The 23417-nt window shown below is 40.6% G+C and overlaps 1 long non-coding RNA gene across 1 annotated transcript; it reads right to left on the bottom strand.

Moving 5' to 3' along the window:
- Positions 1-211: 211 nt before the first annotated feature.
- On the bottom strand, positions 212-23412 carry LOC139355617 (uncharacterized). Its single transcript, XR_011606378.1, has 3 exons — positions 23137-23412; positions 21188-21266; positions 212-21067 (listed from the first exon to the last, which is right to left on the bottom strand). It is a non-coding gene; the product is annotated as an uncharacterized lncRNA (long non-coding RNA).
- Positions 23413-23417: the final 5 nt, after the last annotated feature.

Genomic DNA, 23417 nt, shown 5'->3' with positions numbered 1-23417 from the left:
AGACAGTTATGACCTCCTACCCTCTGAGTTTGAAAAGTGTTTAATCATTTTTCATTTTTTCTAAAAAAAAGAAAGTTAAATTAAAATGTTCATTTGGACCAGGAATGGTGGCTCATGCCTGTGATTCTAGCACTTTGGGAGGCTGAGGCAGGTGCATTGCTCGAGTCCAGGAGTTCGAGACCAGCCTGGGCAACATGGCGAAACCCTGTTAAAAAAAAAAAGGTTCATTTGCAGGTGAGCTAGAATGTGAAGTAATGTTTCATTGATTTACTTAACCAGATAGATTTAAATTTTTTTCAACATTTATGTTAATAATAAAAGCTAAAAGCAGTAGAAAAAGTTCCTCAACATTTTAAAAGAAAATAATATTCCTATACCTGGATTTTTTTTTTCAAGAGTCAATATTTTAGGGTCAAAACATTGCCTATCAGTAGTTGGCTTATTATCAGGGCTTATTGATTTTAAATTAAATTCAACAAATATTCAGTGGTGTAAAAGACACTGTGCTAAGAGAATAGGCAAATATAAAGACACACAAGACACTTTACATATTTTCTTTTTTTTTAAAATTTTTTATTTTTGAGACAGGGTCTCTTTGTTGCCCAGGCTGGAGTGCAGTGGTGCAATCTTGGCTCACTGCAACCTCTGCCTCCTGGGCTCAAACCATGCTCCAACTTCAGCATCCCAAGCAGTTAGGACTATAGGCATGTACCTCCATGCTTGGCTAATTTTTGAATTTTTTTGTAGAGACAGGGTTTTGCCATGTTGCCTAGGCTGGTCTCAAACTCTTGGACCCAAGGGGTCTGCCAGCCTCAGCCTCTCAAAGTGCTGGGATTACAGGTGTGAGCCCCTGTGCCCGGCTGACATTTCACATGTTTTTAAGGAGTTCATAATAATCCAGTGGAAAAGACAGAACAACTATCAGAACTAATACGTTGGAATGTATTTTTTAAGGTTTGAGTTAGATAAACTGTAGTAGTTATTTGAATACTTACTGTTTATCGAATCTGCTTTTAGAAAGGAGTTTTAACATGTTATTAATTATCACCTCTATTCTTTGCTATGGTAAATTTAACTTTACAAAGATCCTTTCTTCCCTTCATTATTAGGAGTACATTTAATAGAGAGAAAAATCAATAGATGAGTGCTAACGATCTTAATTTATAAATAAAATGTTGCATCACAGATAGCTGATTTTGCTTTCTTATTTTGCAGTGCAACAATTCAAGGATCATTTTTGTTAATATTTCAGGTCAATCATATTTGAATTAAAAATTTAAATTAAAAAATTAAAATGCCAGCCATCTGTAAATCTACAAACAACAGTTGTACTGTGAAGCCTTCATTATTAGAGACATATAATATTCTCCAATTTCAAGTCATAACATATATAAAATACATAACATGTGGTTTCCATTAATAAAATATTTTGTACAGAAATAGCAAAATATTTGTACACAAAGTATTGGGTCTGTCATTACTTCCATTTGCAAGGGATGAAGACTGCCAATATTAAGTCAGGTTTACAAGAACATCTTGGGTTGTAATAGTTAGGGAAGCAATAAAGAGGTCAAGGGAACAGTTATAAAAGAAATGAATAGAATATGTTTTCCCAGGTGCCACTTGGGGAAAAACACTTTGCTAGATCCAAAGGAAAAAAGAAACTTAAATAGACATTTTCAAGGCTAAAAAACCTACTGATGGAGGAATAAATATAATCATCAAACACAGCTATTAGAAAATCATATTGGAGGCTGGGCCGAGGCAGGCGCATCACCTGAGGTCGGGAGTTTCAGACCAGCCTGACCAACATGGAGAAACCCCGTCTCTACTAAAAATACAAAATTAGCCAGGTGTGGTGGCACATGCCTGTAATCCCAGCTTGGGGGGTTGAGGAAGGAGAATCGCTTGAACCCCAGTGAGCTGAGATCAAACCAGCTGGGGCAACAAGAGTAAAACTCTGTCTCCAAAAAAAAAAAAAAAAAAAAAGAAAAAAGAGAAAAGAAAAAGAAAAAGAAAATAATATTGGCCTCAAACTCATTCTGAAAGCAGAAATGGGATTCTGTGGGCTCTTGTTTTAGGGAGTGAAGCTGCGTGAGTGGGCTTTGGGAGGCTGATGCCAGAGGATTACTTGAGGCCAGGAGTTTGAGGCCACCTTGGGCAACATAGTGAAACCTCAACCTACCAAAAATAAAAAATTAGCCAGACAGGATGGTGCATGCCTGTAGTCCCAGCTACTTGGGAGGCTGATGTGGGAGGACTGCTTGGGCCCGGGAGTCCAATGCTTCAGTAAGCTACGATTGCACCACTGCACTCAAGCCTGGGCAACAGATTCAGACCCTGTCTCTAAAAAAAAAATAATAAAATTTAAAAACAAACAAACAAAACAAGCAAACAAAGCAAGTCAAGGCCATATTTATAGAAACTGACACTGTGGCTCACACTTTTGGGGGCCAAGGCAGGCAGATCACTAGATATCAGGTGTTCAAGACCAACCTGGCCAACACGGTGAAACCCTATCTCTACTAAAAATACAAGAAATAGCCGGGCATGGTGGTGTGCGCCTGTAATCCCAGCTAATTGGAAGGCTGAGGCAGGAGAATCGCTTGAACCTGGGAAGTAGAAGTTGCAGTGAGCTCAGATCATTCCACTGCACTCCAGCTTGGGCAACAGAGTGAGACTCCATCTCAATAAATAAATAAATGAATAAATAAACTGACATTGGTAAAGAGGTTGTCTTTAGTTGGGCCTTAAAGACAATGGAGTGGACACTGTCTGTTGGCTCCATAGCTAACATTCATTACCTGCCTTCCCATTACTAACAGCATCCAGACTTTAACTTGGATAACATATATTCTTTACCATAAGCTCAAGTACTTTGGGGAAAGCTGATCCCACTTCAAGCTTCAGTAGGGGGGCTGGGGAGGGGGCTGTGGCTTCTTTAAAAACAAACATTGGTACATTCAATTTCTCCCGCTTACATCATTTTTGGTTGGGGGTGGGGATGGGTAATGGGAAGGGGAGAACATGACCCAACCAGGGTGAATTTCAGGACCCTTGTTTGAAATGTCAGCTAAGAAATGTCTGGGAAAACACCAGGAAGAGAAAACATCTCTGTTCCTCCAACACGATGTTGGATGGATGTGAAGCCTGGAACCAATAGTGATTTTGCTAGATGTAAGTTGAGGGCAAGGAAATATATGGAGGAGGGTACTGCCAAGATATCTGCAAAGAAACAGAAGTAGAGCCACTGGATCAAGCCAATGTGAAGCCTGTCTTACTGCTGGACCAATATATTTTCTTACTGTTTGACTCAGTTTAAGTTTTGTTTGCTTGTTTTGTTTCATGTAGTTGAAAGCCTTCTGATTTAGATGGGTACATTTCAAATAAGTAAAGAAGTTAGAGTGTTTCAGAAACAAGTAATAAGAAATGCAAGTAAGTTAGAAACTCCTGGAAGATAAAAAGTAGACCAATATTTTGAAGACGGAGGGTGTATACAATGTAATGGTAAAGTGTAAAAATGTACAAACAAAACAAAACAAAACAAAACAAAAACAAAAAACAACTGGTTCAGAGGCAGATGTATAAAAATGTAAAACCTGAGCTATGGATTTTGGACCTTTTGTAGGCAAGGTCAGTTAACGGGTTTTGATTGGGGAATGTAAAAATAATAAACATTTACTGACTACTTATGTGCTGGGCATGATATTTATATTATCTCATTTAATTATTGCAATATTTAACAAAGTCCTATAATTTTTCCTGTTTTGCAAATGAGGAACATGCTTAGTACTGTGGCTACTAAGCAGTAGAGCTGATATGAAACCCTTGCATCTGACCTCAGAGCAGGCACTCTTAACTAATGCTTTAGTCTGCCTCATAATAAAAGTGGTATTTTTAAAAGATTAATTTGATAGCAGCAAACATAATAATTTGGAGGAGAAGAGTAGAAGAGATTGAAGCAAGGGAAAATAGTTCTTGCATAAAATTTTAGTACAACTGAAATATTACAAAGAAAGAATTGATGTATTAATACCTGATAATTGATAGTATGTAAGAATCGATTAGAAATAAGGAAACCATAAGGAATAATCATGGATGTTTTTAACATTCCTTCCTTGGGAGATTTGTGGAAAATGATGACACTAGTGACAGAAAAATGGAAGTCAGACAAAGAATTGGTTTTTTGTTGTTGGAGGAGATAGTGTATAAACTCTGTTTTAGATATATTCAGTTTGAGTTGATAGTGAAACCCTCAAGTATAGATGCTATATAGACAAACGGGAATGAATAACTGAAAATGGAGATACAGTTTTAGATATTAGCTTCATTGAAGTAATAGTCGTAACCATAATTTTATCATTAATCTTAAAGTGAAGGCAAAACAAAGTGAGGGCATCATCATCATTTTTTTTAAAAGTTCCTGCATACATCTAGGGACCTTTTGGTTGTTTGCAAAAACTTTTGTTATCTACTTGGGAGGCTGAGGCTCAAAAATCTCAAAACAAAAAAACACAATCCAAAAAAAAAAAACCTTTTGTAATATTTATAGTGAACTTGGGTAAAAATTCTGCAATATTCTTTCATGAGTGAAGAAATAAGAAACAACATGTTTATGGTTGTACCTTATCATGGTCATGAAGTCAATACATGCTTATATAACAGGAACTCTACTGATAAAGTAAATAATTCCTATAAATGTATTGTTTTAAGAGCGGGGTGGTCAGAGTCCTTCTATTTCACTTTTGGTGCTATTTATTTTTTCAAAGATTGTCATCTATAGTGTTAGGGTAAAATCTGGATATATCTCAATCATCTCTTTATAACATTTAAAAAATTCTATCTTCCCCTATTTTTTGTGACTATATTGAAAATATAAAATTTATCACTTTCATGCTACTATTTTTTTCCTTATGCTATCTCTATGTGATTTTCATTGTGATTCTGAAATCAACATCATTTGCTAACTTTTATGCTTCACATTATATACATATATATTGAGACAGAGTTTCACTCTGTTGCCCAGGCTGGAGTACAGTGGCATGATCTCAGCTCACTGCAACGTCTGCCTCCCAGACTCAAATGATTCTCATTCCTCAGCCTCCTGAGTAGCTGGGATTACAGGCACGTGCCACGACATCTGGCTAATTTTTGTATTTTTAGCAGAGACGGGGTTTCGCCATGTTGGACAGGCTGGCCTGCAACTCCTGGCCTGAAGTGATCTGCCTGTCTTGGCCTCCCAAAGTGCTGGGACTACAGGAGTGAGCCACTGCGCTTGGCCCACAGCATTTTTTTTTTTTTTGTGAAAAAAATTGCTTAAAATGTAAAGATTTCAGAAATTAGTTGACATTAACGAAAACTAAAAAATAATCAATACTTTCTGTCTACTGACATAGTGAAGTATTATGATTATTTCCCAGCATCTATTTCACCCTTCCCTATTACGTGGCAATCATGTGGTTTTGTTGGGCCAAGCATATCAGGTAATCCTACTCCCTTGCTACAGAGATAGGTTCAGGTGAGTCAGACTTAAGTCACAAGAGCATGGCATGCCCTGGCCACAGGGATGAACAAAAGATGCTCAAATCAGTGCACAGTTCAGAACTTCTATTGAATGGATATAGGAGTAGACTAGCTCAGATGTGGAAAGGCCCTGACTGTTTTTGTCAGCCATATTATGTCCGTGAAAGGAATCATTGTTAATATCAATACCATAGACAGCGAAGTACAGAACCAGAATGAAATTGAGTCCTGATGTAATAACTAGGCTGCTGGAGGCCAGGTAATAAGGTTTCCATCTACCTGCTATAGCTTCTGAATGGTAAGCAGTTTTTCTATCAAGTGTGGGTTGGTATCCCTGCTTGACTTAAAATGAGTTTTACAGCTGTTGGGAAACAGGAAAAGGGGCTGGACTACACAAAGACATCCAAAACTAACACAAACACACATGGGTTTCCTGGTATGTAAATTCTTTTTGAGATTGGAGATCTCCCTTTACAGAACTTAGTATATAACAGATTCAATAACCAAACTTCGTGACCTCTCAGTATTAAATAACTAAATGTGCAAAAGAACCACCATTATATAGGACAACAAAAGCTATACATTTTCTGTGAAACAGTATGTGCACACATTTTCAAAGCTGTGAAAATACAATAAGAACACAACACATTTTGGTCACTTTATTAAATGACATTAAATAGTTTAAGTTTCAACTACTAAACAGCACTTTGAACGGTGAAAACACAGATAGTATATTGTCATGCTTGAATGCTTTTCTTTAAAAACACAATTCCAGTCCTTATACATATTATAAAACAGCCTTAAAGGAAGAAGTGACGTCTTTTCTACAATACCTAATATACTCAATGCAGAATATTTTGTAGTCTTCCCTTAGCTATGCTCATTTTCCCTCCACTATCATAAAATCAGATCCATATTTATGTGCCCCAAACAAAACTTTAAGAGCAGATACATATCTGTCCCAGTAGCCCTTGTTTCCTTTGAGGGTAGCATGTTGTGAGGCTGTACAGACTTATTCTAACAGTAAAACAGGTCAATTCTTTTACGTGTTTATTACACTCCAAAATTGACCACATAGTCGGAAGTAAAGCACTCCTCAGCAAATGTAAAAGAACAGAAATTGTAACAAACTGTCTCTGAGACCACAGTGCAATCAAACTAGAACTCAGGATTAAGAAATTCACTCAAAACTGCTCAACCACACGGAAACTGAACAACCTGCTCCTGAATGACTACTGGGTACATAACGAAATGCAGGCAGAAATAAAGATGTTCTTTGAAACCAATGAGAACAAAGACACAACATACCAGAATCTCTGGGACACATTTAAAGCAGTGTGTAGAGAGAAATTTATAGCACTAAATGCCCACAAGAGAAAGCAGGAAAGATCTAAAATTGACACCCTAACATCACAATTAAAAGAACTAGAGAAGCAAGAGCAAACATATTCAAAAGCTAGCAGAAGGCAAGAAATAACTAAGATCAGAGCAGAACTGAAGGAGATAGAGACACAAAAAACCCTTTGAAAAATCAGTGAATCCAGGAGTTCGTTGTTTGAAAAGATCAACAAAATTGATAGACTGCTAGCAAGACCTTAATAAAGAAGAAAAGAGAGAAGAGTCAATAGACGCAGTAAAAAATGATAAAGGGGATATCACCAACGATCCTACAGAAATACAAACTACCATCAGATAATACTATAAACACCTCTATGCAAATAAACTAGAAAATCTAGAAGAAATGGATAAATTCCAGGACACATACATCCTCCCTAGACTAAACCAGGAAGAAGTTGAATCCCCGAATAGACCAATAACAGGCTCTGAAATTGAGGCAATAATTAATAGCCTACCAACCAAAAAAAAGTCCAGGACCAGACGGATTCACAGTTGAATTCTACCAGAGATACAAGGAGGAGCTTGTACCATTCCTTCTGAAACTATTCCAATCAATAGAAGAAGAGAGAATCCTCCCTAACTCATTTTATGAGGCCAGCATCATCCTGATACCAAAGCCTGGCAGAGACACAACAAAAAAAGAGAATTTTAGATCAACATCCCTGATGAACATCAACGCAAAAATCCTCAATAAAATACTGGCAAACCGAATCCAGCAGCACATCAAAAAGCTCACCCACCATGATCAAGTGGGCTTCATCCCTGGGATGCAAGGCTGGTTCAACATACAAAAATCATAAACGTAATCCAACATATAAACAGAACCAAAGACAAAAACCACATGATTATCTCAATAGATGCAGAAAAGGCCTTTGACAAAATTCAACAGCCCTTCATGCTAAAAACTCTCAATAAATTAGGTATTGATGGGGACGTATCTCAAAATAATAAGAGCTATTTATGACAAACACACAGCCAGTATCATACTGAATGGGCCAAAACTGGAAGCATTCCCTTTGAAAACTAGCACAAGACAGAGAGATGCCCTCTCTCACCACTCCTATTCAACATAGTGTTGGAAGTTCTGGCCAGGGCAATCAGGCAGGAGAAAGAAATAAAGGGTATTCAATCAGGAAAAGAGGAATTCAAATTGTCCCATTGCAGATGACATGATTGTATATTTAGAAAACTCCATCATCTCAGCCCCAAATCTCCTTAAGCTGATAAGCAACTTCAGCAAAGTCTCAGGATACAAAATCAATGTGCAAAAATCACAAGCATTCTTTTACACCAATAACAGACAGAGAGCCAAATCATGAGTGAACTCCCATTCTCAATTGCTTCAAAGAGAATAAAATAACTAGGAATCCAACTCACAAGGGATGGGAAGGACCTCTCCAAGGAGAACTACAAACCACTGCTCAACGAAATAAAAGAGGACACAAACAAATGGAAGAACATTCCATGCTCATGGATAGGAAGAATCAATATTGGGAAAATGGCCATACTGCCCAAGGTAATTTATAGATTCAATGCCACCCCCATCAAGCTACCAATGACTTTCTTCACAGAATTGGAAAAAACTACTTTAAAGTTCATATGGAACCAAAAAAGAGCCCACATTGGCAACACAATGCTAAGCCAAAAGAACAAAGCTGGAGGCATCATGCTACCTGACTTCAAACTATACTACAAGACTACTATAACCAAAACATCATGGTACTGGTACCAAAACAGCATGGTACTGGTACCAAAACAGAGATATAGACAAATGGAACAGAACAGAGCCCTCAGAAATAATACCATACATCCACAACCATCTGATCTTTGACAAACCTGACAAAAACAAGAAATGGGGAAAGGATTCCCTATTTAATAAATGGTGCTGGGAAAACTGGGTAGCCATATGTAGAAAGTTGAAACTGGATCCCTTCCTGACACCTTATACAAAAATTAATTCAAGATGGATTAAAGACTTAAATGTTAGACCTAAAACCATAAAAACCCTAGAAGAAAACCTAGGCAATACCATTCAGGCCATAGGCATGGGCAAGGACTTCATGTCTAAAACACCAAAAGCGATGGAAACAAAAGCCAAAATTGACAAATGGGATCTAATTAAACTAAAGAGCTTCTGTACAGCAAAAGAAACTACCATTGGAGTGAACAGGCAACCTACAGAATGGGAGAAAATTTTTGCAATCTACTCAGCTGACAAAGGGCTAATATACAAAACCTACAAAGAACTCAAACAAATTTACAAGAAAAAAACAACCTCATCAAGAAGTGGGCGAAGGATATGAACAGACACTTCTAAAAGGAAGACATTTATGCAGCCAACAGACACATGAAAAAATGCTCATCATCACTGGTCACCAGAGAAATGCAAATCAAAACCACAATGAGATACCATCTCACACCATTTAGAATGGCAATCATTAAAAAGTCAGGAAACAACAGGTGCTGGAGAGGATGTGGAGACATAGGAATACTTTTACACTGTTGGTGGGACCGTAAACTATTTCAACCGTTGTGGAAGACAGTGTGGCGATTCCTCAAGGATCTAGAACTAGAAATACCATTTGACCCAGCCATCCCATTACTGGGTATATACCCAAAGGATTATAAATCATACTGCCATAAAGACACATGTGCATGTATGTTTATTGCAGCACTGTTCACAATAGCAAAGACTTGGAACCAACCCAAATGTCCATCAATGATAGACTAGATTAAGAAAAAGTGGCATATATACACCATGGAATACTATGCAGCCATAAAAAAGGATGAGTTTATGTCCTTTGTAGGGACATGGATGCAGCTGGAAACCATCATTCTCAGCAAAAAACCAAACACCGCATCTTCTACTCATAGGTGAGAATTGAACAATGAGAACACTTGGACACAGGAAGGGGAACATCACACACCGGGGCGTGTCATGGGTAGGGGGGTGGGGATAGCATTAGGAGATATACCCAATGTCAATGACGAGGTAATGGGTGCAGCACACCAACATGGCACATGTATACATATGTAACAAACCTGCACGTTGTGCACATGTACCCTAGAATGTAAAGTATAATTAAAAAAAATAATTAGGCTGCTGGATTAATCAATTCTCAATTCTGATATCTATTTCTGAATTTTCTAGTTACATGAGCCAATAAATTTCTTTATTGTTTGTCATTTTGTATTGAATTTCCTTTATATGTTACTGGAAGTGTCCTAAGAGGTAGAGCTTTCTTTTTCTATTGATAAGCTAACTGTTGTTATAGAGGAAAGCCCTGTAGATTCCAACTTTACACCTCTATACTCAGTTCTTCCTTCTTGACTAAGCTACTCATGGCAGTTGCATAAGGCTTTGAAACTGAGCTTTATTTATTCCTTACTTACATGCGAGGAGTATGTCTGTTATCATTCTCACAGACTTACTTACAAATGAGCTCATTCCCTCAGGGGTTTTATGATCTTCCGGGATTTCCAAAGCATGATGTTGTTTCTTAAGAGAAAATGATGTTGTTGAGCCTGCCAAGATTTCCCCACCTTCAATATGGTTTACAAAAATGCTATTTCTTAATTCATTGACCATCACATTAAAAAAAATTAAAGCATCTTACAAGAAGAAAAATATACATTTTAAAAGTAGTAAACAAAAAATAAAAACAATGGGATGTTTTCCTTGTCGACTCCTTGCAACACAGATGCCTAACTAATCCTCTATCAGTGCTGTTCAATAGAAATTTCTTTCAAGGTGAAAATATTTTATATCTGCACTATGCAAAATGGCAGCCACTAGCCACATATAGCTATGAGCACTTAAAATGTGGTTAGTGTAACTGAGGAACTGAATGTTTAATGTTACTTAATCTTAATTAACATAATAAATTAATCTATGTTTAAATTTCAATAGCCACATGTGGTTAGGATGGCTATGGTTAGTGCTACCATATTAGACAACACAGCAGAAGATCAACCCTAGAATATTGCAGGGTTAAATAAGTGGCAATTGAATGCTGCAGCCTAACAAGTGCACTTCTAAAGTTTTTTCTTATCTTTGAGATGTTGTTCAATGTGCATTTAATGAGGTTTTGTTTTCTTTTCTTTTCCTTCCTTCTTTTTTCTTTTCTTTTCTTTTTTTTTAAAGGAGACAGTGTCTCACTATCTTGCCGAGGCTGGAGTTGAACTCCTGGGCTCAAGTGATCCTCCCATCTCAGCCTCCTGAGTAGCCGGGACTATAGGCAAGAGGCACACCTGGCTTATTTAACAAGATTTTATTAACTTAAATCGAATTGAGACTACTGGATTACTGTGTGGGCTCCTCTCTCCTTCACCTATCACAGCTGTCTGGTCACCAAGTCCTATTCATCCTACATCTTAAATACATCTTAAAGATACCCCTCCTTTCCATCTTCATCACCACTGTTTACTTTCTATTTGACCTTTATCATTGCTTCTAATATTCCTCTTTATACCATTCTTGCTTCTTTCCATTTCATTTCCTATCTCCTCATAGAATGACCTCCCTAAAAACAATCTCACCATAACACTTCCTTGCTGTAGAATACACTTCCCCCACTTAAAATGTGGCCCGAGACCAGCAGTATAGGCATCAATTGGAGCTCATGAGAAATGCAGTATCTCGGTCTCCACTTCAAACTAACTGGATCAGAATCTGCATTTTAACAAGATCTACAAAGGTGATTATTATGCAGATCCAAGAAGCACTGTTGCAGCATGAAGTCCAAACTCCTTAGCATATCTTGGAGGGTATACATGATTTGGTCCAGCTCAGTTTCCAGCCTCATCTCCAGCAACTGCTCCTTCTGAGCTTCTTCAAACCTACACTCTGGCCGGGCGCGGTGGCTCATGCCTGTAATCCCAGCACTTTGGGAGGCTGAGGCAGGTGGATCACGAGGTCAGGAGTTTGAGACCAGCTTGGTCAACATGGTTTGAAACCCTGTCTCTACTAAAAATATAAAAATTAGCCAGGCATGGTGGCACACGCCTGTAATCCCACCTACTCAGGAGGCTCAGGCAGGAGAATCGCTTAAACCCAGGAGGCAGAGGTTGCAGTGAGCCGAGATCAGGCCACTGCACTCTAGCCTGGGTGACACAGCAAGACTCTGTCTCAAACAAACAAACAAAAAACAAACAAAAACCACTATACTCCAAGTCATACAAAATAATTTGCAATTCTGTGTATCCAATTTTGTTCCTCTATTGAAATAACTCCTTTTTCCAGGTCTAGACCCAACTGAAAATTTTTTTTTCTATGTTTCTTCATAAGAATTAGGTATATCCTCTTTGTACTCTCACAGACTTTTATAGATATTACTCTTACAGAACATACCACAATGGATTCTAAGTATTTGTGTGTCTCTTTTGAGGGCAGGCATTATTTCTTACGCAGCTATGGTGTTCTCAATAGTTCTCAGTACATGCTTGCTGGTTCAATAATGTCTTTCAGAGGTACATATTAAATAATTGTAGTATTTCATAGAATCATTACATTTGAAAGCAATACAGAATCTTACTGGACCGGGAGCGGTGGCTCACGCCTGTAATCCCAACACTTTGGGAGGCCGATGTGGGAGGATCACCACGTCAGGAGATTGAGACCAGCCTGGCCAACATAGTGAAACCCCCATCTCTACTAAAAATACAAAAATTAGCTGGGTGTGGTGGCGCGTGCCTGTAATGCCAGCTACTTGGGAGGCTGAGGCAGGAGAATTGCTTGAACCGAGGAGGTGGAGGTTGCAGTGAGCCGAGATCGTGTCACTGCACTCCAGCCTGGTGACAGAATGAGATTCCATCTCAAATAATAATAATAATAAATTCTTACTGATCATTTTATAGAGAATTTTTATTTTACAAGGGGAAAACTGAAGCTTTCAAAGTTGAATGACTTTTACAAAATAATTGGCATGGTAACATTTTCTTTATATTAGACACCCCATAAAATATGCAGCTAATAAACATGGTAAACTTATTTTTCTTTCTCTGGTATTGGGATGAACTAAATTTCTCTCCACTAGTAAGATAAAGAGTCTAATAAAGTTGGGTTATTCTTGATTTCTTCTGTTAATCCTTTCTTCACTCTTCCCTTCTGGGAAATGACAGGGCTTTTTTCTATCTGCTTTTCACTTTAGTGTTATATGATGCTAATCAGAAAGATAGTGAAGTAATTAGGGATGCAGTACCATCAGTACACAGCTGATAGTAAGCTTTGCATCTCCTTTCATCAGATCGAGGATGGGGTTTCTTGAATTTCATAGTGCCTGGCAGAGTAAAGGACATGCAGGAAAGCAGTTGGATCAGGCACTATCTAGATGAGATTAAATCAATCCTCGTGGGCACAGGGAGACATTTGAAGCATATAGCAGCCAGTCACATTGTGGAAGATAAACCCCCCTTTTGTTTCAGAAAGCCACAATTGTGGGAAATCTTGGATTGCAGGCTATTCCTAATTTTCCAGATTTTGCCCCAAACTTCTATAGTCGCTTCCTATATGATTTTACATAAACGGTGATTACTTTTTTTTTTCCAGTTGGGAAGCTTGCTATGACTTTATCTTCTTGCACTGAATATCAGGCCTATGTTGATTACTTCTACATCAATTATAACGATTGTCTTACAAATCCCTGGGTAGTTTGACTCATTTTTTTTTTTTTTTTTTTTGCCATGAATCTTTATAAGAAGATGGGCTCGGTATTCCTGGTATTCCTATTATTGATAGTTATTTCTGAATTCCAGCTGGTGTCAAAAATCTTTTCCTGGGGAGAATATAACCTAATTAGAGTGATTTATTCTTTTCTAGTGGGGAATTCGTTAACTTAATTTCAACCAACATTTATTAAATGTCTACATGTAGTATTGCAATTACAGGATGGTCATGACATACTGTCTAGATTTTTAAGATTTTCTACACCTATTACATATTGTGCATCTGAGTCTAATTCATGTTACACTAAATTTAGCAAGACTATGTAATGTGAAGTGCAAACTGGGATACTGTGGGGAGTGAAAGGAGTTGTAATCAATAATCATACCTGATCAACAGGTTAAATAAAGACTGTCTTGGGAAAATGAGATAGTGTCAGACAAAGTGGAACATATGGTCACCTTAATTAAATATCAGTTTCTGTTATACTTGTATTTTCACATTTTAAGTATAATAGTTATTAGGGGCCATGTTGGGTTAGATATAACTACTTTATGATGTCTATTATATGCCAGGCACTACAATAAAAGTGTACTCAGATTTAGTCAGGGAAAACAAATATATGCATACAATCATATTGAGCAAATGCATATAGTGGAATGAATACTGGACAGGGAGCCAGGAGACCTAGATTTGAAAATTAGCCTTGAATTTCAAGCACTCCCTTTGGTCACATCATTTAACCCCTCTGAGGCTCAGTTTTCTTACCTGTAAAATGGAATGATACTAATTTTTCATAGAATGAGAAGGTAAAAAAATGTGACAGCACTTGACACAGTATGTGTCAAATAATGAATGCTTGATAAAGGGTTATCTGAGTTTGCTGATGTTCTAGTTTAATGAAAGACATCCAGAAAGGAAGCTAGAAGACTCACTCTCTTTGTGAAAACTTATTATGCAGATTTTTTTTCTGATCTTCCATTGCCAATCCTGCGAGTCATATTATTTTGAAGCAAATCTCAGATATCACATCTTTTCATCCGGAATTATTTTAGTATTTATTACTAAGGATTTATTTTTAATATCATTACAATACCATTATTATCCTAAAATTAACAATAATTCCCTATTATCCTTGAATACCTACTGACCAAATTTCTAATTCTCTTATAAAAGTTTTTTCCAGTCTTTTAAATAAATTCAGAGTCCATAGGCCAGGCACAGGGGGAGGTCAAGGAAGGAGGATCACTTGAGACCAGGAGTTTAATATTGGCTTGGGTAACACAGTGAAATCCTCTCTGTAAAAAATTTTTAAAAAAATTAGCCAGGTGTGGTGGTACCTGCCTGTGGTCATAGCTACTCAGGAGCCTAAGACCAAGAGGACCACTTAAGCCCAGGAGGTGAAGCCTGCAGTGATGCAGTGAGCTATGATTGTGCCACTGCACTCCAGCTTGGATGACAGAGCAAGACCCTGTTTCTAAAAAAAAAAAGAAAAGAAAGAAAGCAAAAGAAAAAAAATTCAGGTTCTAAATGAAATTTCATGAATTATTTGCACTTGATTGATGTCTTTTAGTTGCCATCATACACCAGTCAGAATGGCTATCGTTAAAAAGTCAAAAAGTCAAAAAATAACAGATGCTGCTGAAGTTGCAGAGAAAAAGAAGCGTTTATACACTGTTGATTGGAGGGTAAATTAGTTCAACCATTGTGGAAGACAGCATGGTGATTCCTCAAAGACATAAAAACAGAAATACTATTTGACCCAGCAATCCCATTACTGTGTATATACTCAAAGGAATAGAAATTCTTCTATCATAAAGACATGCAATCAACCTAAATGCCCACCATGGTAGACTGGATTTTAAAAATGTGGTACATATACACCATGGAATACTGTGTAGCCATAAAAAAGAATGAGATCATGTCCTTTACAGGAACATGGATGGAGCTGGGGGCCACTATCCTTAGCGAACTAACACAGGAACAGAAAATCAAATACCGCATGTTCTCACTTGTAAGGGAGCTAAATGATAAGAACACACGTACACGAGCTAAATGATAGGAACACACGGACACATACAAGGGAACAACACACAGTGGTGCCTATCGAACAGTGGAGGGTGGGAGGAGGGAGAGGATCAGAAAAAAAAAAACTAATGGTACTAGACTGAATACCTGGGTGACAAAATTATCTATAAAACAAACTCTCAAGACACAAGTTTATTTATGTAACAAACTGAACTTGTACCCCTGAACTTTTTCTTTCTTTCTTTCTTTCTTTTTTTTTTGTTTAGAGACAAAGTCTTGCTCTGTTGCCCAGGCTGAAGTGCAATGGTGTAATCTCAGCTCCCTGCAACCTCTGCCTCCCAGATTCTAGCAATTCTCCTGCCTCAGTCTCCTGAGTAGCTGGGATTACAAGTGCATGCCACCACGCCTAGCTAATTTTTCATATTTTAGTAGAGGCAGGGTTTCACCGTGTTGCCCAGGCTGGTCTCGAACTCCTGAGCTCAGGCAATCCACCTGCCTCAGCCTCCCAAAATGCTAGGATTACAGGCATGAGCCACCGCGCCCGCCTTACTCCTGAACTTAAAAGTTAAATAAAAAAGGATAAAGATGTAATTAAGAAAATAATAACATCAGTTATGCTACGTCTCTACCTCTAATATAGTCCTATTTCACTTTACAGACGTGCTTATTGATTGCTAGGAGGGAAGCAAAAATAGAAACAACTTTACAATGCTATAAATGAAAGATGAAGTCTGGGCGAGGTGGCTCATGCCTGTAATCCCAGCACTTTGGAATGCCGAGGTGGGCGGATCGCTTGATGTCAGGAGTTTGAGACCAGCCTGGCCAAAAATGGTGAAACCCTGTCTCTACTAAAAATGCAAAAATTAGCCGGATGTAGTGGTGGACGCCAGTAATCCCAGCTACTTGGGAAGCTCAGGCAGGTGACAGAGTGAGACTTTGTCTTAAAAAAAAAAAAAAAAGACAATTATTATGTTCCCACTTTTAATATGAATGGCTCTATGAGTTTTATGACATAATAATAAATAACTTCCTATATTGCTAAATACACAAAAAGTAATTAATAATGCTTACCTACACTAACATCCATTAAGCTTTTCATTATTTTTTGGCCTTGAATTCCAATAATTAAACTTTACTAATCTCTAGCTTCTTTTCCAGGAACAAACAATGTATGTTTCTCTCTGAGGTTGTGCTCTTTGGCCATCACTAATATAATACTATTATTTTCATTAAAATGAAATTATAGTCCTATAACCAATAGCCATGTACTTTGAGTTGCTTCTACAATAATGGTGATTAACTTTGGATGAACCAGTCATATTCTCTCACCCAGTTCCTGGTCAAGAAATAACATGTTGTCATCTGACAACTGGCAAAGATTAACAGTCAGCTGTGGCCACTGCACTGACTGACTCACTCAGGGATTTAAACCATGACCTTGGCCTCATTATCATGCTGTTATAATCTACTGAGCAAAATAGTTACAAAAATAAATTCTGAAAGCAGGAAGCAAAATTCTGTTATTTGTGTCTCCAGGCCCAAACCATTATGCATCTGAGTCCATTGAGTAATTCTACTAGTAGGCATTTTAGACATGGGTGAAGAACTGAAGGCAGGATATCCTCCTGAAAATCAAAGCTGATCATGTCAGTTCTCTCACTAAAAAACCTCCACTGTCTAATGATGTAAGTTCAAATTCTTCAACACAGCATGTAAGATTGTAGCATAATCTTACCAGAACCAATTTCTCTAGCTTTATGTTTTGCTACAACTCCTTGCCTCCCTTTCTTCATACTCTAACAACTGTAATTTTCTCATTATTTTGTGACTGTTCATGTATTTTTTCAGTATGTATTTATTGAGTCTCTATAATATATGAGACACTCTGATAAGCCCTGGGGAAACTGAAGTTAAAGGCACATTATTTGATCTTAAAGAATTCATGGTCCTGTCGAGGAAACAGACAAGGAAATAAATGGCCACAACACACTGTGACAAGTGCTATCTATAAGCACATGGTATGACAGTCTAGGGAAAACACGTGGAAGAAAGGGAGAGAGAGGGATGAGTATATGGTGAAGACAAAGAAATTAACTAAGAAAGTTATGAGAGAGGGAGTAGAAAAGGTGATCTAAGTTGAGGGAATAGAAAGTCACAGAGATGAGAAAATTCACATATTCAGTAAAGTGCAAGTAAACTGTCATGGCTGAAGAGGAGGATGTGTTTGTAGGCTGGGTTGGAGGCAAAGCTAGAGAGGTAGACAGCAACTTAATCCTAAAGGAATCTGTACAGCTTGGCAAATACTTTAGATGTTACTTATTTGCACTGCTTTTCCCTTTTTTTGAGAATGCTTTTTCCCTTTTGCTGCCCAACTTAGACAAATATAATGTCAAATCCTCTTTCCAGAAATTCATTGAACAAATATTTGTTGGAATACCTACTATGTGCCATGTATTGTTCTAAGTGTTTGGGATACATTAATACAATTCATACTCTGTCCTTGTGCTTATATTGAAGTACAAGGAAGTAGATGATAAATATAATAAACTGGTATATATTTAACTTGGAATAAAAATACAGTTGTCAGAGAGAGTGGTAAGTGCCGTGGCAAAAAGAAAAAGTAGGGTAAGGTAAAGATCATCATAATGACCAGGGAGGGTGTGGGGCAGGTAGGAGTATTTGACAATTGAGCAACAATTTGAGGAAGAGGGATTTAGCCAAGTGAGTATCTTAGTGAAGGGTATTCTAGGCACAGGGAACAGCTCAAGGAAAGCCTAAAAGAAAGTACTAGGAGATGAAGTCAGTGATCATGTGGGACTTGTAAGCCATTTAAAGAACTCTTGTGAATGAAGTGGGGAGCCACCTTGGGATTTTGACCAGCAGAGTGTTTTGATCTAATGTTTTAGGAGGCTTCCGGTTTGGCAGTGTTGAGAAGAGACTATAGAGCTGCAAGAGCTGCAAGCATAGAAGCAGGGAAACCTGTTATGAGAATCTATAGAAATGCCCACCATCTAGGCATATTTACATGCAGTAAGGGGTGCTGCAATGATTCTGAGCATCGTGAAACACCCAGCTTTTGTAGCAGAGTACTAGGTCCTCAGTAAATTCTAATGAGGTAACTATTTTAGTTTGTGACTTTAGATATACCTCCTAATACCTATTTACTTACAAGTAGCCCTTACTCATATGTAAAAATGCAAGTCCACAGAATTATAGATTTCAAGAGCCTATAGGAACTGCAGAAAGGACTTGTGGTTTTTTTGTTGTTTGCTTGTTTTTTATTTTTTGAACTCTGTCACCCAGACTGGAGTGCAGTGGCCTGATCTCAGCATACTGCAACCTCCGGCTCCCAGGCTGAAGTGATTCTCCTGCCTCAGCTTCCAAACTGGCGGGGATTACAGGTGTCTGCCACCAGGCCTGGCTACTTTTTTGTATTTTTAGTATAGATGTGTTTTCACCATGCTGGCCAGGCTGGTCTCGAACTCCTGACCTCAGGTGATCCACCCACCTCGGCTTCCCAAAGTGCCGGGATTCCAGGTGTGAGCCACCATGCCCAGCCTGTTTGTTTTTTAATCTATCTTTCTTTATGTTTTTGAGAGGGAGTCTCGCTCTGTTGCCCAGCCTGGAGTGCAGTGGCATGATCTTGGCTCACTGCAACCTCTGCCTCCAGGGTTCAAGTGATTCTCCTGCCTCAGCCTCCCAAGTAGCAGATATTACAGGCACCTGCCACCATGCCTGGCTAATTTTTGTATTTTAGTAGAGATGGGATTTCACCATGTTGGTCAGGTTGGTCTCAATATCCTGACCTCAGGTGATTCACCTGCTTGTCCTCCCAAAGTGCTAGAATTGCAGGCATGAGCCACTGTGCCCAGCCAGCCTGTATTGTTTTTTAAGACAGGGTCTCACTCATCACTCAGGCTGAAGTGCAGTGGAGCATTCATAGCTCACTGTAGCCTTGAACTCCTGGGCTCAAGGGATCCCCTTGCCTTGGCCTTCCAAAGTGCTGGGATTACTGGTGTAAACCACAGTGCCTGGCCAGGACTTGCATTTTGGGATTAGTTGATGGCCTGTCAAGATCTTGAAAATTCAGTGATGAAGACAGCTGTTACTTCTAAAGTTCAACAAGAACATTGCAGTTTTGACTCAACTTTAAATGTGTTCATACACTGAGGGACAGGCCAAAGTAAAAGATAATGCTGTACAGGACACAGTCAGATGAAGATTTTAAGTAAAACACCGTACCAAAACAAACTAAACACCTCTAAGATCCATATTGTAGAAAGACCAAAAGACAGAGATCTTGTGAATACATTTTACTTTCTTTAGTTCTGAGCCTAGCAATCTTCTGTCAAACTGGGGCAAGTACTTTGAAAAGGAGTTCATTTACGCTAAAGTTAATTTAAAAATTCTATATGATATATATTCTATGTATGCGACATATAAATACTGTGACAAATTTTTACTTTGTCCAGGTGTGTGAATAACAGGGGAAGATTGTTTAAAAGACTTCCTTCCACTCCTCAGTAGTCCCTTTAATAGGAAAAACACATCTAGTTGTAGTAAAAACTGTAAAAAGGAAACACAGTAACAGTAACCTCACTGACTTCTGCTTCATTCCTGTAAAAAGTCGTATGTTCCAGTGATACTGGCTCATGCCCATTGTATTTCATGAGCTGGCACTGTCTCCAGGTAGGCGAAGCATGAGTGGGGTTGCAGGGAGACACAGCCTCAGGAACCCAGCATGCTAACCATATGACTGCTAGAAATCAGTGCAGGGCCCAGAGGGTGACCCTCTACTGTAAAGGAAGCCAAAATCGTCTAATTTGAACTTCGACTTTGAAGTTCACATTTTATATACTCAAAATAACTAAGCTATTTTAACCTCAAAAAGTTTAAACCTCAGAGCAGTGTGTATATTCTGGCTTCTGGTTCTGCTTGGGTTGATAGTTAGCTGGGGTTGGGGTGTTTGTTTTTTCAAATCTGGCACAGAAATAGTTGAATAAGGTAGACTGTTCCACCCATTCCTTGATTAGTTTTAGTTCTGCTCTCCTCTCTTCTGAAGGAGCAGTTAGTGCATTTTAGCAGTACTTAGGGTTTCCTAAGCGAAAGTCAAAGATACATGTATTTACTGGTACATGTCATTGTGTATGAGAGGAAAGTATGGATAGTAAACGTCAATTTCAATTTCAGGTAAAAAATTCTGTTCTCTTTTAAAGTGTTGGTTTTAGTTGTCGCTTTTCTTTTTTCTTCTTAGTTTGCCACTTTTTTTTTCCTTCTCCGTTATCTATTTTGCAATGCATATAGTGTAGTTCTCAACATTTGTTATACCTTAATCACTTGGGGAACTTTCAAACTATATTCACGGCCAGGGTCCTAACACCAGAGTCGGATTCATTTGACATACGGGCCCAGGTGGTATTTTTAAAAAGTGACCCAGTGAATCTTCAACTCAGATGACTAGAAAAAGAAAAAAAAAAGTGAGACAAGTAATTTTAGAGTGCAGCTAGGGTTGAAAACCAGCATGGTTTCAAAGTGGCTTAAAAATATCTAGGTTCTAGTTCCAGCCCTGCCACTTACCGGCTGGCTGTTCTTGGTGGTCTTCTGTTTCCCATAGGATGATGAGGTTGGATTAGAAATTCATAAAAATTGTTGAATTCTAAAACAAAATTAAATAAACTGGGATTCATATAATTTCATCTGGTTTGCTCAGCTCCAAAGAGATGAAAATGGAATTATCTGGAGTATGAGAGTGTTGCTTGAAACAAATGAGTAATAATTTAAAAAAACAGCTCTTAAGTAAACTTTTCCCTCTTCCCAATTACAAGGCATGGGAGAAAAGAAAAACAGACATTTAAGCTTAGAAATCACAGGAGACTTCCAGGGCTGCTTTGCCTGTCCCCAGCTCTAAGTGGGGAGCTAGTCAGATGGTACCTGGGGAACAGAGGAGGGAGAGCGCTTACTACACAGCAAGAAGGTAAATATAATATAAACCCCAAAGGCTTTACGTTACTCATCAGACCACAATATGGCTTGGTACTAAGCAGGGCGCGTGTGGAAGTCTGGGTGGGGTGCGCACACACGCTCACCCGTGTGTACACACACACACACACACACTGGCACACACACCCCAGCTCAGTCACCCGCATTGCTTGCCCAGGGCGCCCGGAAGGGCAGGCGAGCCACCCGGCCCTGCCCCGCCCCCTCCGGGAGGGCTCTCGGGGCGGCGCCCAGCCCCGCGCAGAGCAAAGGACAGCGGCGGCCACCTCCGTTCTCCAGCAGCTGGTTTCTCGTCTTCCTTTGTCCTATGTTACTGAACCCATCTCCGTGCTTCGAAAATCTGACTCTAACCCGATCTCTTCGCGTCTTCGCCTCTTCTTTCTAGACTAGAGTGAACGCCAAAAAGGGCCTGACAGAAAGAAGCCGTTGGCCCCAGCACCGGCCCAGCCCCTGTCTCTAGACGATTCTTACTCCTTTCACCCTCACAGCCTCCAGTGGTCGCGTCATCTTCGCACCCTCCCAGCCAACCCTAACTCTCCTCCTCTCTCACCGCGCTGTCCCGCGTCCTCCCCTCCGGATCCCTCCGCACATTCTCAGCGTCCAGCGCAGTTTTCCACAACTTCTTCACGCCCTGCGCCCCTCGCCCTGTCCCCGCCCTCTACACCACCTGCGTTCCCCACTCGCTCCAACCTTCCTTCCCCGCTATGCCCCCTGGCGGGCCTCCAGCTCTCTGCCCCTTTCCTGGGCCCCATCCCTGACACCCAGGGACCCTTCCTTCCTACTCACGTCCTACCTCCTTCCAGGATCCCGCCCCGACACTTCGGGGGCCCTCCCGCTACGCGCACTCTTTCTCTTCAGGTCCTGACACCCGGGCGCCCCCTCCCCGTCACCCACCTTCAGCTCCAGTCCTGACTCTCGGGCGTCTTGCCACACTTAACGCTCCCCGCCCCGGTCTCCCCCATTCCCCCGCCTCTACCTCCCTACCTGCCACACCTGGCACCCCTGCCCCCACCCCCGCTCACACTCTTCCCCCCACCCCCGACATCTCGGGCGCCCCCTCACACGCTCGTATTCTCCACACTTCCGTCCCCGAAAACTCGGGCGCCCCCTCCCTTCACGCTCAGTCTCCCCTCCCTCCCCGACCCGCCCCGGCCCCAGCCTGGAGATCGCGCTCGGGAAGGGAGGCTGCCGCCCGCGGGGGGCCCGCGGTGCCCTGGCCTGGGCGGCGAGGAGGTGACGCGGCCCCCGCGGGAAGAGCCCGGGAGGCGGAGGGGCGGAGGAGGTGCGGGAGGCTGCACTGAGCGGCGGCGGCGGCGCAGGGCGCGCGGGCCCTCCGCGCCGACTCCATGGACCCAAGGGGCGGCGGCGGCGGCGGCGGCGGCGGCGGCGGCTGAGCGACCCTGGGCCGGGCGCGTGATGAGGAGGGGCCGGCGCCAGACCCTGCTGCACGTCGGAGCTCGCCTGGATCCGGGCGTTGGCAGCCAAAGGGCCCTGGCCCCGGGACTCTCCGCCGCTAGCCCCTGTCATACCTTCTACACTTTCGCTTCTCCGCTGTAGCCCGGGGTGGAGTAGGGGGGTGGGGTTGGGGTCTCCGCGGCGGTTTCCGGCCCCGCGGCCCTCTCCCGGGCGTGCCTGGAGGAGTTCTCCCTCTGTGGCGCGCGGGAGCCCTTTGACGCGTCAGCCGGCGGGACGGCTGAGTTGCTTCTCTGGGAAACCGTCCCCGCTTCCTCACGACCCTCCCCGCTCCCGCCTGGGTGCCCCTCGGGCCGGCAGTACTCTGCCTCCGGGCACTCGAAGCGAGTTCCCGGGG

Source organism: Macaca nemestrina, chromosome 8, assembly GCF_043159975.1.
Source record: "Macaca nemestrina isolate mMacNem1 chromosome 8, mMacNem.hap1, whole genome shotgun sequence".
Taxonomy (NCBI): Eukaryota; Metazoa; Chordata; class Mammalia; order Primates; family Cercopithecidae; genus Macaca; species Macaca nemestrina.
The sequence above is the reverse complement of the archived record's forward strand: the minus strand, read 5'-3'. Positions and strand labels throughout refer to the sequence as shown.